This window comes from Echiichthys vipera (genome assembly GCF_963691815.1).
Source record: "Echiichthys vipera genome assembly, chromosome: 19".
Classification (NCBI taxonomy): domain Eukaryota; kingdom Metazoa; phylum Chordata; class Actinopteri; order Perciformes; family Trachinidae; genus Echiichthys; species Echiichthys vipera.
This window is the reverse complement of record NC_139844.1, coordinates 7,021,214-7,033,071: the sequence shown is the minus strand read 5'-3', so window position 1 is coordinate 7,033,071 and position 11,858 is coordinate 7,021,214.

Genomic DNA, 11,858 nt, shown 5'->3' with positions numbered 1-11,858 from the left:
AACAATTGCAAGTGCTGAAGAGGACTCCTAATCACAAAGCTTTTGCGGTTATTCCTTTGATAATGTTCTTCCTTTCACACACAAGTTGTCATCTGCACCTCTCTCTATCATCATGGTTACTGTAGTCTGATCATTACGAGGCTTCTCACACGGAAACCCGCTGATTGTTAATGAGCTTCCAGGCATGAAAGACGGTGATAATCAGCTGCACAGATACTGGACGAGTCAGCAGCCTCTGCTACTTTTTGTAAACATGAACCTGCATAGTTTCTGTCCAAGCCCGACCCCAGCACGAACCACAGCAGCAGTTTAAGGCTCCGAGCCAGAATGTCCACCTTTTTATCCAGAGGATGGCGGTCAACCACAGCGGTACACCCTATATAAATCATGACATTACACAGACTTGATAAAATTGATAAAAAAAACACTGGGAAATCTGCATAAAGCCGACCCGATTCAAGCCGCTTAAAGTGTAATTTCTGGCGCAAAATCATCCCATGGTCTTTTCCTGCACTTACATACATCAAATAAGCCATTGAGACATTTTTTAGTGTAACAACTATTAACAGAGAAATCTGGGAGAGTGGCTAACAGCCGGACGTGGCTAACACTGATTAGCTCGGGGGCAGTACGGTGAAGGCATTCAAACATCTTTTTTAACCACTAATGCTGCTCAAAATAACACCAAACCTCTGCAGTAGCATGAGAAGAGTCCCTACACAGAAAACAAAGCACCAACAACGTAGTTAGTGAACCCAGAGTTTATTAAGAGTGTTTTAAAGACTTACCTACTGGCCCCTGTACCAGCTCCTCTCATAGTTAAGTCCATTCAAGTCAATTACCAAATGCAATCCTAAAGGAAGGAGCCCATTGGTGCTTTTTTATGTGTAAGGATGTTAATTTTGACGAGCTGCTGTTCAATGCTGTCTAAACATCCTGGACCATACTTCAGTCCTTCACAATAAAAGGACATGCTTTAACATCTCCAAAATATACTGTAAAGTCTTCTTCATTTCCATTTTTAATGTAATAATATTAATAGATTGATTTTATATGACGCTTTTCTCAGTACTCAAAGATGCTTTACACATAAAAAATAAAAAATAAAATAAATAAATAATAGACAATCAAACAGGAAGCACGTTAAACAACACTGGAACAAAAGAACATCACATTGATAGAAAAACAGAGGGTGGAAGATGGTGGATTTTAGTGGTTGTAGGTGATCCTGACGAGATGGGATTTAAGCTGACTCTTGAATGATAGGAGTGTTTCTGATTTCCGGATGGCGAGGGGCAGGGAGTTCCAGAGGGTAGGGACGGCGATGGCAAAGGCTCGGCCCACTGAAGGAGTCCTAACTAAGAGAAGCGTAGTGACAGAAAACTTCCGGATTCCTGGAACCTGAAATAGTTCATCCTTTACATAGTTTCCTGGTGAAATAAAACATTTGTTTTACCTTTTTAATTGCTAAAATCTCCAATTCCCATATGTTACAACGCATCAATAATAAGTCAGCTTATCTTATCAGTTGTCTAACTGTCCAACGCTACTGTTTTGCAAATTTTTCTATTTACTTTGTTGCAATAAACCCTCTTGAATCCTGAATCTTTAGATGTGTTAAGGGAGTATTTTTAACTGGATATTTCTGGTCTTTATGCCAAAACATGTTCTGACTCAAGCTCTGTCATATTAACTGTAATGACTCTTAATTTTATCCTAACGTATATATTTCTGTGTGCCACTGACATTCACACGTATTGACTGAGGCAGGAGGAGGTGTTTGCCTCTATAGCTGCCCCACACTGAGCCCCCTGTGAATGCCTTTATATTTACAGGCCAATTATCTCTCTGAGGGAGGGTCGGCGTGACCGCGGGCCCCTCGAGCGTGTTACAGGAAGGTCAGCGTCGTCGACGGGGGCTAATTAATCAACCGCCGCTGGAGAGGCGGTGGAGTGTAAGTCACCCGGTGCTTTACCCATCACAGGAATGTCTCGATTCTTGAAATTCAAGGACGTGTCTGCTTCTCAGAGCGGACACCATTTCCTTCGAGTGTGCTTGACCCGCTTCGACAACAATTCAAACATGCCCCTTGGTGGAATCTTGTCATCAGGGATAACTTCTTTTTTCTCTTTTCATGGTTGCGGTTAAAGCGGTGCATGGTGATTCAGAGAACAGAAGCTCCCTGCAGCACCAAAAAAACAGCAACACTGGTGTGAGATAATGACCTGTCAAAAGGCCAGAAGATTTGGTGTCCTTACATCATCTTTGAGGTGAGAGACTTCTCGTCATGGTCTGCCATCGCAGTAATCCCCTCGCCTGCAGCTCCATTAGGCAATGAAACAAGTTGTCCTACTGAGGGTCTGGAGGGGGTTAATCCGACCTCAGCTGCCAACGTCCAAACCTTTTGAATCCTGTCACTTTATGGAGACTTCAGACGACCCTTTTTTCCCTGACCCTTATTGATTCAGGCCTGCAACCGCGCCTTCTTCAACTCCCCAACCACGCGCACACACACACACACACACACACACACACGCACTGTCTCCAAAGAGCTCAGGCCCTCCAGCTACAACACTGGGGTGCCGTAATGTTTCAATTACTGATGGCTGTCATTGTTCAGGACAATCTGGCTGCAATAATACCTTTTAGGGCTGTCTATACTGTCATATTAGTATGTTGGTTTGTCTGCACGCACAACATACAGGCAAAAACATGTGTCCGTCCTGTAAAAAAGGTAGATGCTAGTTAATACCCACTAGATGTGTTGACGTTAACACAAGCATAGTGCACAGTCATTTTAGACCGACTAGGCAGTATCGCTCCACCTTTTTCACTTATTTTACAGCAAGAAATCATCAATACATTTTTAAAAAAATCACAAACTTAAGGCTTCTAAACCAAAAACGGACACAATCAAACATTTTCCAGCAGGAATCAGATCTGAAAATGTGGAGAAATTAAAACATGAACCAAGATTAAAGCTTTCCCTGATGTTAGCATGAAGCTTCATGTATCTTAAATAGTAGAATGGCTCAAGTAAAGTTAAAGCTACATTTTTACCATACAAAATCACAAATAATGTTATAAACGGACACTGGGAAACTAGGACCCAGATACAAAGACACAACGCAACACATTATTTACAAAGTGCATTAAGCACCAGGGGAAAAGGAGTGGGGGTTGTGAGTGACGGTGAACTCTCCTGAGCGTGCCCAGTACTGATGAGGTCCGTAGAATTTACAAGAGGAGTTCCAACCACGTGTTAATGGCGTCCTTCGGGTAACAAACAGTTCACGAGGGGAACAATGGCCACAGGCAAAGCACAAGCAGGAGAGCTGAGGAGAAGGCGAGCAGGCAGGAACAGATGACTGCAGCAGGAAAAACACAGCAGCAACTTACAAACAATTCCAAGGAACACGGCGGAAACTTGAAACAACAAGGAATCCAGTGCGCAGCTCACTTCTGCTCTGACTGATGAAACGATCTGGCGACGAATGAGTCTCAGGATGGTCTTCTTATACTGGAGCCGATGATTAGTTTAGATGAGAAACACCTGGTGCTACCACACCCCCAGCTCACACACACAAAGGGAAAAACATGTAACAAACCAAGAGGGAAGAGGGCGGCGGCAATGAAGCCATCATGACAAATAAAGGCTGAATCAAACTACATATTTTCAGATTTAATTCAGCATTTTCTTAGGGTTAGAGGTCAAGGTAAGGGTCAGGGTTAGGGGGTAGTGCACTGATTGGGGAAAAGTTAACAGTACGGGGAACATAGGACCCCTTCTGTGAAACACAAGGAACATTGGACCTCCTGGTCACAAACAAAGCAGAGTCATAGTGATGTCATGGAGAACTTTTTGAAGAAGAAAAGCGGAGGACATCGGACCTTTTTTTTTTTTTTTTAAAAAGGGTCATATGTTCCATGGTCACATTCAAAGCGGGGAACATAGGACCCGGGTACGCTCCCCCCTGACGTTATAATGTAGCTAGCTGCATGTGAAATCATCTATTGTTGTCATTTCAGATCACATTCCTGCTGGAACATGTTGGATTGTGGAGTTTTTTGTCATTTTCTCACAGTAAAAAGTGTCGCTTCACTCCGTTACTGTCTGTTGAAGCTGTTGGATGGCGTTGAGTGTTGACGCCTGCACAGTCGTAGCAGTGATGACGTCAACACAGCTAGCAGGTATTAACTATCATCTATCTGGAAAGAGGTTGTATGTGCTAGTTGGCTGTTGTCTGTAGTCTTTGTGGTGTCTTCAAATTAAACCTTTTGGATGAGTCTCAGGTGACATGTGGCAACGCAACAGTCGGCCTTCATCAACACTAGTTCTTTGAAGTTGGCTTGGTGTGTCCCTGCGCTTATTCCTGTTTAGGGGATTGAAATGATGCAGTTGTTGCGGTTTTCCCTTGGTTTGTTTTTGTGTTCACACACATTCAACAGCAGTCCAAAGTTGTCCATAAATCTTCCTGGAAGAATTCGCCTTCAAAAAAGGCATTTTACGTTGTGCTGCTCCAGGTAAACACACGACTCATTTTCTCCAGCTTCTTGGTCTTCTATCCAAACATTGTGAAAGTGCCCTCTCACGCACCGTGTCTTCTTCTTTCTGTTTTAAGATGGCACGTCAAATTAACTGCTCCAGGGATCAATTGGAAGCAAGCCAAGAGCTCCCTTTCTTGATGACCTCAGCACGCTTGTTTTGTCCCACATCCGAGTGTCACTGCTGTGCTATCAAATGCCCAAACAAATCCATCTTTGGGGTGAAAACACTCCTGGGGCCTCATGTACTAAGAATTGCGTGGCTTTCTTACTAAAACATGGCGTACGCTAGAATCCAGAAACTGGCGTAAGCACAAAAAAATTCAGATGTATCAATGTGTGCGTACGCATGGATCCAAGCACTTTTCCTTTGTACATCCCAATCAACGTGGAATTGAGCGCACATGCAGAAGTGCTAAACTCCTCCCTGTCCACGCCCCCATTTAAATATGCAAATCAATGTAAATAGGGCCTGCACCGGGGATTCCCTCTCTGCACTATCAGATTTAAACGATGAGTAAAGGTAAGAAGCGCAACTTCAACGAGTCTGAGCTCGAAGTTTTATTAAATGAAGTGGAGACCGAAGAGCGGTTTTATTTGGTAGCCTCTTTTCTGGGATAAACACAAAGAAAAAGACATTTCTGGGGAGTGTGTGTGTGAGGCAGTGAACGCTGTTGGGTCGGAGCAGCGCACAACCACTGAAATAAAAAAAAAAATGGTCCGACGTGAAGCGGAGGATTTCGGCCCACCGCCGAAGTATCACCGCAACGGGCGGGGTGACAGGAGGGGAGGAACTGACCCCCTTTTGATCAGAGAGTGGCGGCTATTGTGGAGGGAACAGCTCTAAGCGGAGTTGTGGGGGGCCATGAAGGCGACACAGATCATCCTCAAGGTAAATGTGTTAAACTCAGAAATGTCATTATACTAGGCTGCTCACATTACACATGCTCGTGCGTTAAGTTGCCAGGATATAAACACATTGACTCATGTTTAATTACTTCATTTTTTTTATTATTATTTCTCAATAGACGATGAGACAGGAGAGGGCTCCTCCCTCTGCACCGTGCGCCCTGGCGTCTCCACCGGCTCCTCCAGCACCACGCGCCCCGGCGACTCCACGCCAGCTGACGTCCGCCCGACTGGCCGTGTCCTTTCACAAGCTGTGCTGGAATCACAGGAGGAAATAGTGAGAGCAATCCGTGGCGTCAGTGATCTTCTAGATCAAATTGTCAATGCACTGGGAGATATTTATCATGCAATAAATGCACGTACAAAGTAAATCGTGTCCTTGCCTCTTTACATCATTGAAATCAGACGCTGCCGGGCCCGTATCGCTTTGCGGGGTGGGTCGAGGTTGACGGGTCCGGCATCCGGTTCCTCCGGTGGGGGGGGGGGGGGTGCTCTGGCAGTGGTATGCCATGGCGGTGTGCCAAGTTGTGCAGGACACCATAGGCCAGCACGATGCGGCACACCTTCTCAGGTGTGTACAGCAGCACCCCGCCCGACCTGTGTAGACAGCGCCAGCGCCCCTTCAATAGGTCAATTGCCCTCTCCACCACTGCCCGAGTTCGGGAATGGCGGTCGTTGTATCTCCCCTCTTGGTCGGTGCCGGGGTTAGTGAGAGGGGTCAAGGGCCACGTCCTCAGGGGGTAACTATATATATAAATCACACTACTGTTCGTGGGAAAACAAACAGGACAAAATAACTGCATTACAAGGATTGACAAGACTGATCACACTTATATTAATGACTGCAGAGGTTCCAACTTTACGCACGCGTTTATTGAGACGAATAATGAACACAAGGAGACATTCTTTTTTCACCAGGGAAAAAAAACAAATACACATATTTGAATGCGCGTGTCCAAACGGGCATTGTGCTGGTTTAAATTCGGGGCGCATTAAACGGATAAATGATTTACTCACCGAGAAGCCACCCATCGCGCACCGTGCCAGCCTCCAACCTGTTACCAACCATGCTATTGTTTAGATTGAACGAGTCATGCGTTGCCAGAAATCCCAGAGTGGTCAGCACCTGTGTGGGAACGGACAACCCCTGGCTCCTCGGCGTGTGTCGTTCTAAGTCTGGCCGCGGCTCCGCGCACAGCTCCAGTAACACTGGCCTCGGCAACCCGAAACGACTCATGAGCCAGTTGTCGTCATTTGCAAACAGATCTTCCCGCTCTCTAAACACCCTCTCACGGCTGACATAACCATTTGCGATGTCTTCTAACAAGGCCAAGGCTGCCATTGTTAATTCCATTTTTTATTAAATTGCGCATGCTTTTATATCCTTCTCCTTATTTTATATCCTTACGATTGCAAACACGTGTGTGTTAATTGTCCATTAATGTGTCGCTGATGCGCACATTACACTGAGGATGAATTGTTTTCACATAACTAACAGTTTCCCAGCATCACCTCTAAGTGTCGCCAACGAAACAATAGCTGTAGAAACGTGCGTACGACAGCCATGAAGTTTGCGTGGCGCACCGCACATTTCCACGGTCATTTCACTTTTGATACATCCGAACGTTGGCGTGGAAAATGGCGTACGCCACGTTTTTGTGCGTACGCAACATTGATACATGAGGCCCCTGGTCTTTGAAACAATTGCTCCAAACGAGTCTGGTGTGAAAAGAGCCTAAAATCAAGAAAATCATGTCTGGGTCACCGACAGACCGGGGAGGTTCAGCGTCTTGCTCAAGGACACTTCAGCGGGGGCGGAGGTGTGGGAGCCTCAGGTATGTCTGTTAAAAACATAAACAAACCCTCACAAGGTCGTCCCTTCAGCTGCTCCCTGAATCACGACAATCCCAGCAGATGTCTTGGATCGATACTCGTCTCCTCCTGAGTCCACTGAACTCACCGGCTGCTCATCATTTCTGTGATGAGCTCCGTTCCCATGGAGATCAAGGTCCACTTTAAATCAATTACTGCAGTTACAGGAATTTGGGGAAACATATTTTTGCTAATTGAAGTTGATCTGTGGTTAAACACAGATACTGAAAATCGAGCTTATTTTTATCCAGAGGAGCTGTTAGGATGACTCATAACGTAAAAAACAAACCCATGATGTGTTTCAGTTTAATGCCAGCAATCATTTTGTTCTGAGTGGGCGTCAATTTTCTCAAAAAGTCCATTTTAGGCCTTTTTATATAATTGTCAGACAATGTTTTGATAGTGTAAATTGTAAAATTGTTGTGATTTTGTGATGAGGCTTTGGTTGCTATAGCAGCTGAACTGCTAATGACCCTCAAATTCACCCTAACGCTGCAGAGAAACTGTGTTTAAAACATACGGTATTTATTCAGTAAAATAATATCTGAGCTGAACTTTGAACATGTCACTCACGTTTTCAGACTCCCCCGAGAGCTGCAGACCATTTGCACCAATAGGAACACTGAAGTGACATAAGCAGAATGCCGATTGGTGCAGCAATGTCTGTGAGACAACCCAAAAACTCAATGAACTCATAGTTGTGTTTTTGTTGTGTGTCGTGGGATTTGTGATAATAGTGGAGTTGGAAAGGAGATTTAAAAACAAACTCGTGTTTACACGGCTAACAGGTTTTTAACAAGCCCCCACCACAGCAACTTCCTGGATTTCCAAAAACGGCAGTTCTCTGAGTGTCCACTAGGGGCAGTCTGCATAATAGAGCAGTTTCTCATTGACCCCCATGTTAAACAGGCCGTTTTCACAGCATTATTAAACCTGTTTAAGGCCTGTTACAAAAACACATTCTAGTCTGTATGTTTAGGTCATATTTCCATGACAACACTGAGGGGGTGAATTTCTTTGTACCAGGCTAGTTTTTATTTCATTGGAGGTTAAAGTTTATATATAATTAGGGTAGGGCCTAGTGAGTGACAGCTAGCAGCTGTCTGACAAGGTGGTGACTCCCGTAGATGAGTACGACTGGATCAAGTTGAGAGAATGGACCTCAATGAAAAGGCTGACCATTTTTTGTACAGTCTATGGTTTTTAATTTAAAAAAGTGAAGCCAAAACGTTCGGATCGCCCCCTGGTGGTTGGCTGCAATATAGGTCACAGGTCTGGCCCCCTCCATGTTAGTGGATGGGACATGGGCCAAACTGAAAACTCAAACCTCATATCATTTTTCCCCAAAGATGGTTTCTGTCGAAGTAGGTAGTTTTTTTTATCACACTGGTGTTTGTTCAAGTGTTTGTTTTTCTTTACAAAAATTAGTTATTTGATCGTCAGGTTTGACAGCTGTGATCGACTCTAGTTGGTCATCTGCTCTCGATCACTACGCGCACACTCTGGTTGCAAAATTATAACATGGCGGCACCCGTATCCAACCTATTTTGGCACAATTAATCTGTGGACAACAACTCTTTCATAGTGGCAGGGCGGCAGGGTGGCTGGGCTCACCCTTACCTTGTGTTCACACTGGCCAAGTAAATTTACTGTTGTTTGATCACTCGAGTTGAAATATTTAAGTTAGTTTTCGTGCATTTGCACCACTGCAAATTAGCACCTTTGAATTGACTGTGTATGTAATCGGCTTAACTGGTGTTGAAAGGAACCACTAAAGGTGAGTCAGATAACTGACCCGGGCGCCTCCTGGAACACCTTACTGTGGAGCTTTTGGAGACGTTAGGAGGGATTACAAATCCCATCTGTCCTGGGAACGGAACCACCAGAGTTGGACAAAGTGGCTCGGAAGAAGGACTTCTGGCTTACGTGACCCACCACCTAGATGATGAGAATCATTGCTAAACAACAAGGACCATCGGCGATGTGCCAAAGACAATGGAAAACAGTTCGGGGTTCAAGAAACACAAGTATTAAAAACATCAGACAGTTTGCAAAGAAATGTCCAAGTTTCACACTTATTGGAAAGAGAAAAAGTCTGTTCTTTAAACATCTGTCACGGTTTACAGACCGACTGTTCTTCATGCAGTTGTGTTTCCTGTACAAGGAGACATTATTTCAGATATTTTTAGAGCATCTGTCGACTTGTCAACATGTGAATAAGACCCAAATTGTGATAAATCTACATTATTCTTAAAATGGATGATTTAAAGCGAATATCTGGGACAAGTTTCTTCCTTCTGCTTTTGTCTGTGTTGGTGTCTGGTCCCCTCCCTTGGCTCGGTGGCTCAGGTGTTGCTCTGCGCAGCCTTGTGGACATTTCTTTCACTGATTCGTCACGCCCAGGACGGAGCTGCTGCTGCTGCTGTGTCAGCGCGTGCCAGCTCCTCACCGAGGAGGGCCGCGCCTGCTCACCAGACGTCCTGCTCGACCCGACAGCCTGCCGCTGTCAGGCAAGGGGCCCCGGGAGCCACCGTCGGCCCTGGCAACCGGTCCCCTGCCCCGCCCCCAAACAGTGACAAGAATAGACAGTGAACCCCCCCGACACACACACGCACACACACACACACACACACTCTCATCCTCTCTGCAGGCTTTTCATTAGCTGCAGTCATCAGGAGGTTAAGACTGAATGAGACAAGTGGAGGGGGTTTGAACACACACACACTCACATACACACACATATATACACACACACACACACACACACACACACACAAAGTAATGTTATAACATTAAGCTGCAACATAAAACACTTGTGTTGCGATTAAAGCCACAATAAAAGCCACAATATTATCATTAATTTACATAATTCGGCTTCCTGCAGTGCCGGCGACACAAGCTGCTGCGACCTCTGATGACCTTCTTCAGCTGCTCTGACACTCAAACACCTTCACGGCCAAAGAACCTGGACCAGAACCCCCAACAGGGTCAGCAAACACACAAGTCTGGACTACATGCTGCTTTGGTTCCTATGAATCTCCTGAGCAAAGGTGGCAGAGAGGGAACGGAGGACCCCGCCACTCACAGTGAGAACTAACATTTATAATGAAGTCATTACATTAACTGGCCGTTTAATTGGTGGCGGATTAAGGATTAACTGAAACTTAAAATTCCTTATGTTTGAAGTTTCCTGTGATTGTAATAATGTACCAATATATCATATTGCCACTTGTTCAAATAGTTTTCTTATTATAAGAACAGTAGACCATGATAACATCTCTTTTACTATTATAACTTTAATGATTTTAATGATTTAATTACGGTTGTTTTGTCTAGTAGTATTTATAATATTTTTGTTGTCTAGGACCAACTTGAAAGCCAGACAGTGCATTTCAAGGTGTCACTTTTAATAAAAGAAATTCAATTTTAAAATATGTAAAAATACTCTCTTTGTGAGCGGCTGGTCACCTGAAGACAACTTTAAATATTTACACCTGTATTAGATCTGGATTAAGTTGCTGCTAATGCTAATCTAACAATTTCTACTGCTGCTTCACATTGAAAACTGGCGAAAAGATAACCTTTATATAATAAAAAATTAAAAAGCCACAGGAAAATTCAGTGAACGTGTCGCTGACGGACTTCTGCACTGGAGCAGTAAAAGTTAGCTGCTCAACAAGTGTTTGCTGCAGTATTAAAGCACACACTTGCTGCTGTAAACTACAGACGTGTCCAACATCAACTTGGATTAAAATCTACAACTTTAAGATTTGAAATGAATATTTAAAACCTGCACGGAGAGCTTTAACCCCTGCAATCCAAAAAAAGTCTCTTTGTGCAGCCGTTTAAATGAAATCAAATCTTTTCATTTCTCAGATTCCTTTATAGGTGGGTCGTCCATCTGTTGTTAATCCAACGCTATTGGTCCTGTACGTACACGTCTCTGCGTCGCTGCCAAACAAGCGTTTTGTTTCACGACTGACTGTGACGCAGAAATTTCTGCAGGTTTCCAATAGAGACGGAGGGAGACGGGCTTCAGTTTGCTTCATTAGAAATTCATTCTGAACAGCTTGTTATTATCTTTGGCCTCTGGATGTGTGAATAGATTTACAAGCATTAGGGCCGGGGCATTGTGTGGGGCATGTGTGGAGGAGGTCCTGGCCCCTTTGTGTTTGCCAGGGCCCTCAAATCAGCTGCCCCCCCACCCCCACCCCCACCCCCTCCACGCTCCCCCTCCTCCTGCCCCACCCATTACCTCAGCCCTCTGAACAAAAGCTTACAGAACACACTGATGTTTTGTAGGATATTTAGGAATTACAGGACAGACGTTCGCTTTCAACCGCAGCAGATGCAAAAAAAGCCGTCCCTCAATTCCCACCAAGATCTCCAGTATTAAACCGGCCAACACAGTCCAAGTAATAATAATAATAAGTGACTTTATTACAGTAACTAAAGCATAGAAGAAAAGAGCACATTTTAGGCTCCTAAATGGGAACGTTATGTAAATGGATGAAACGGTTAAAAGTGCATAG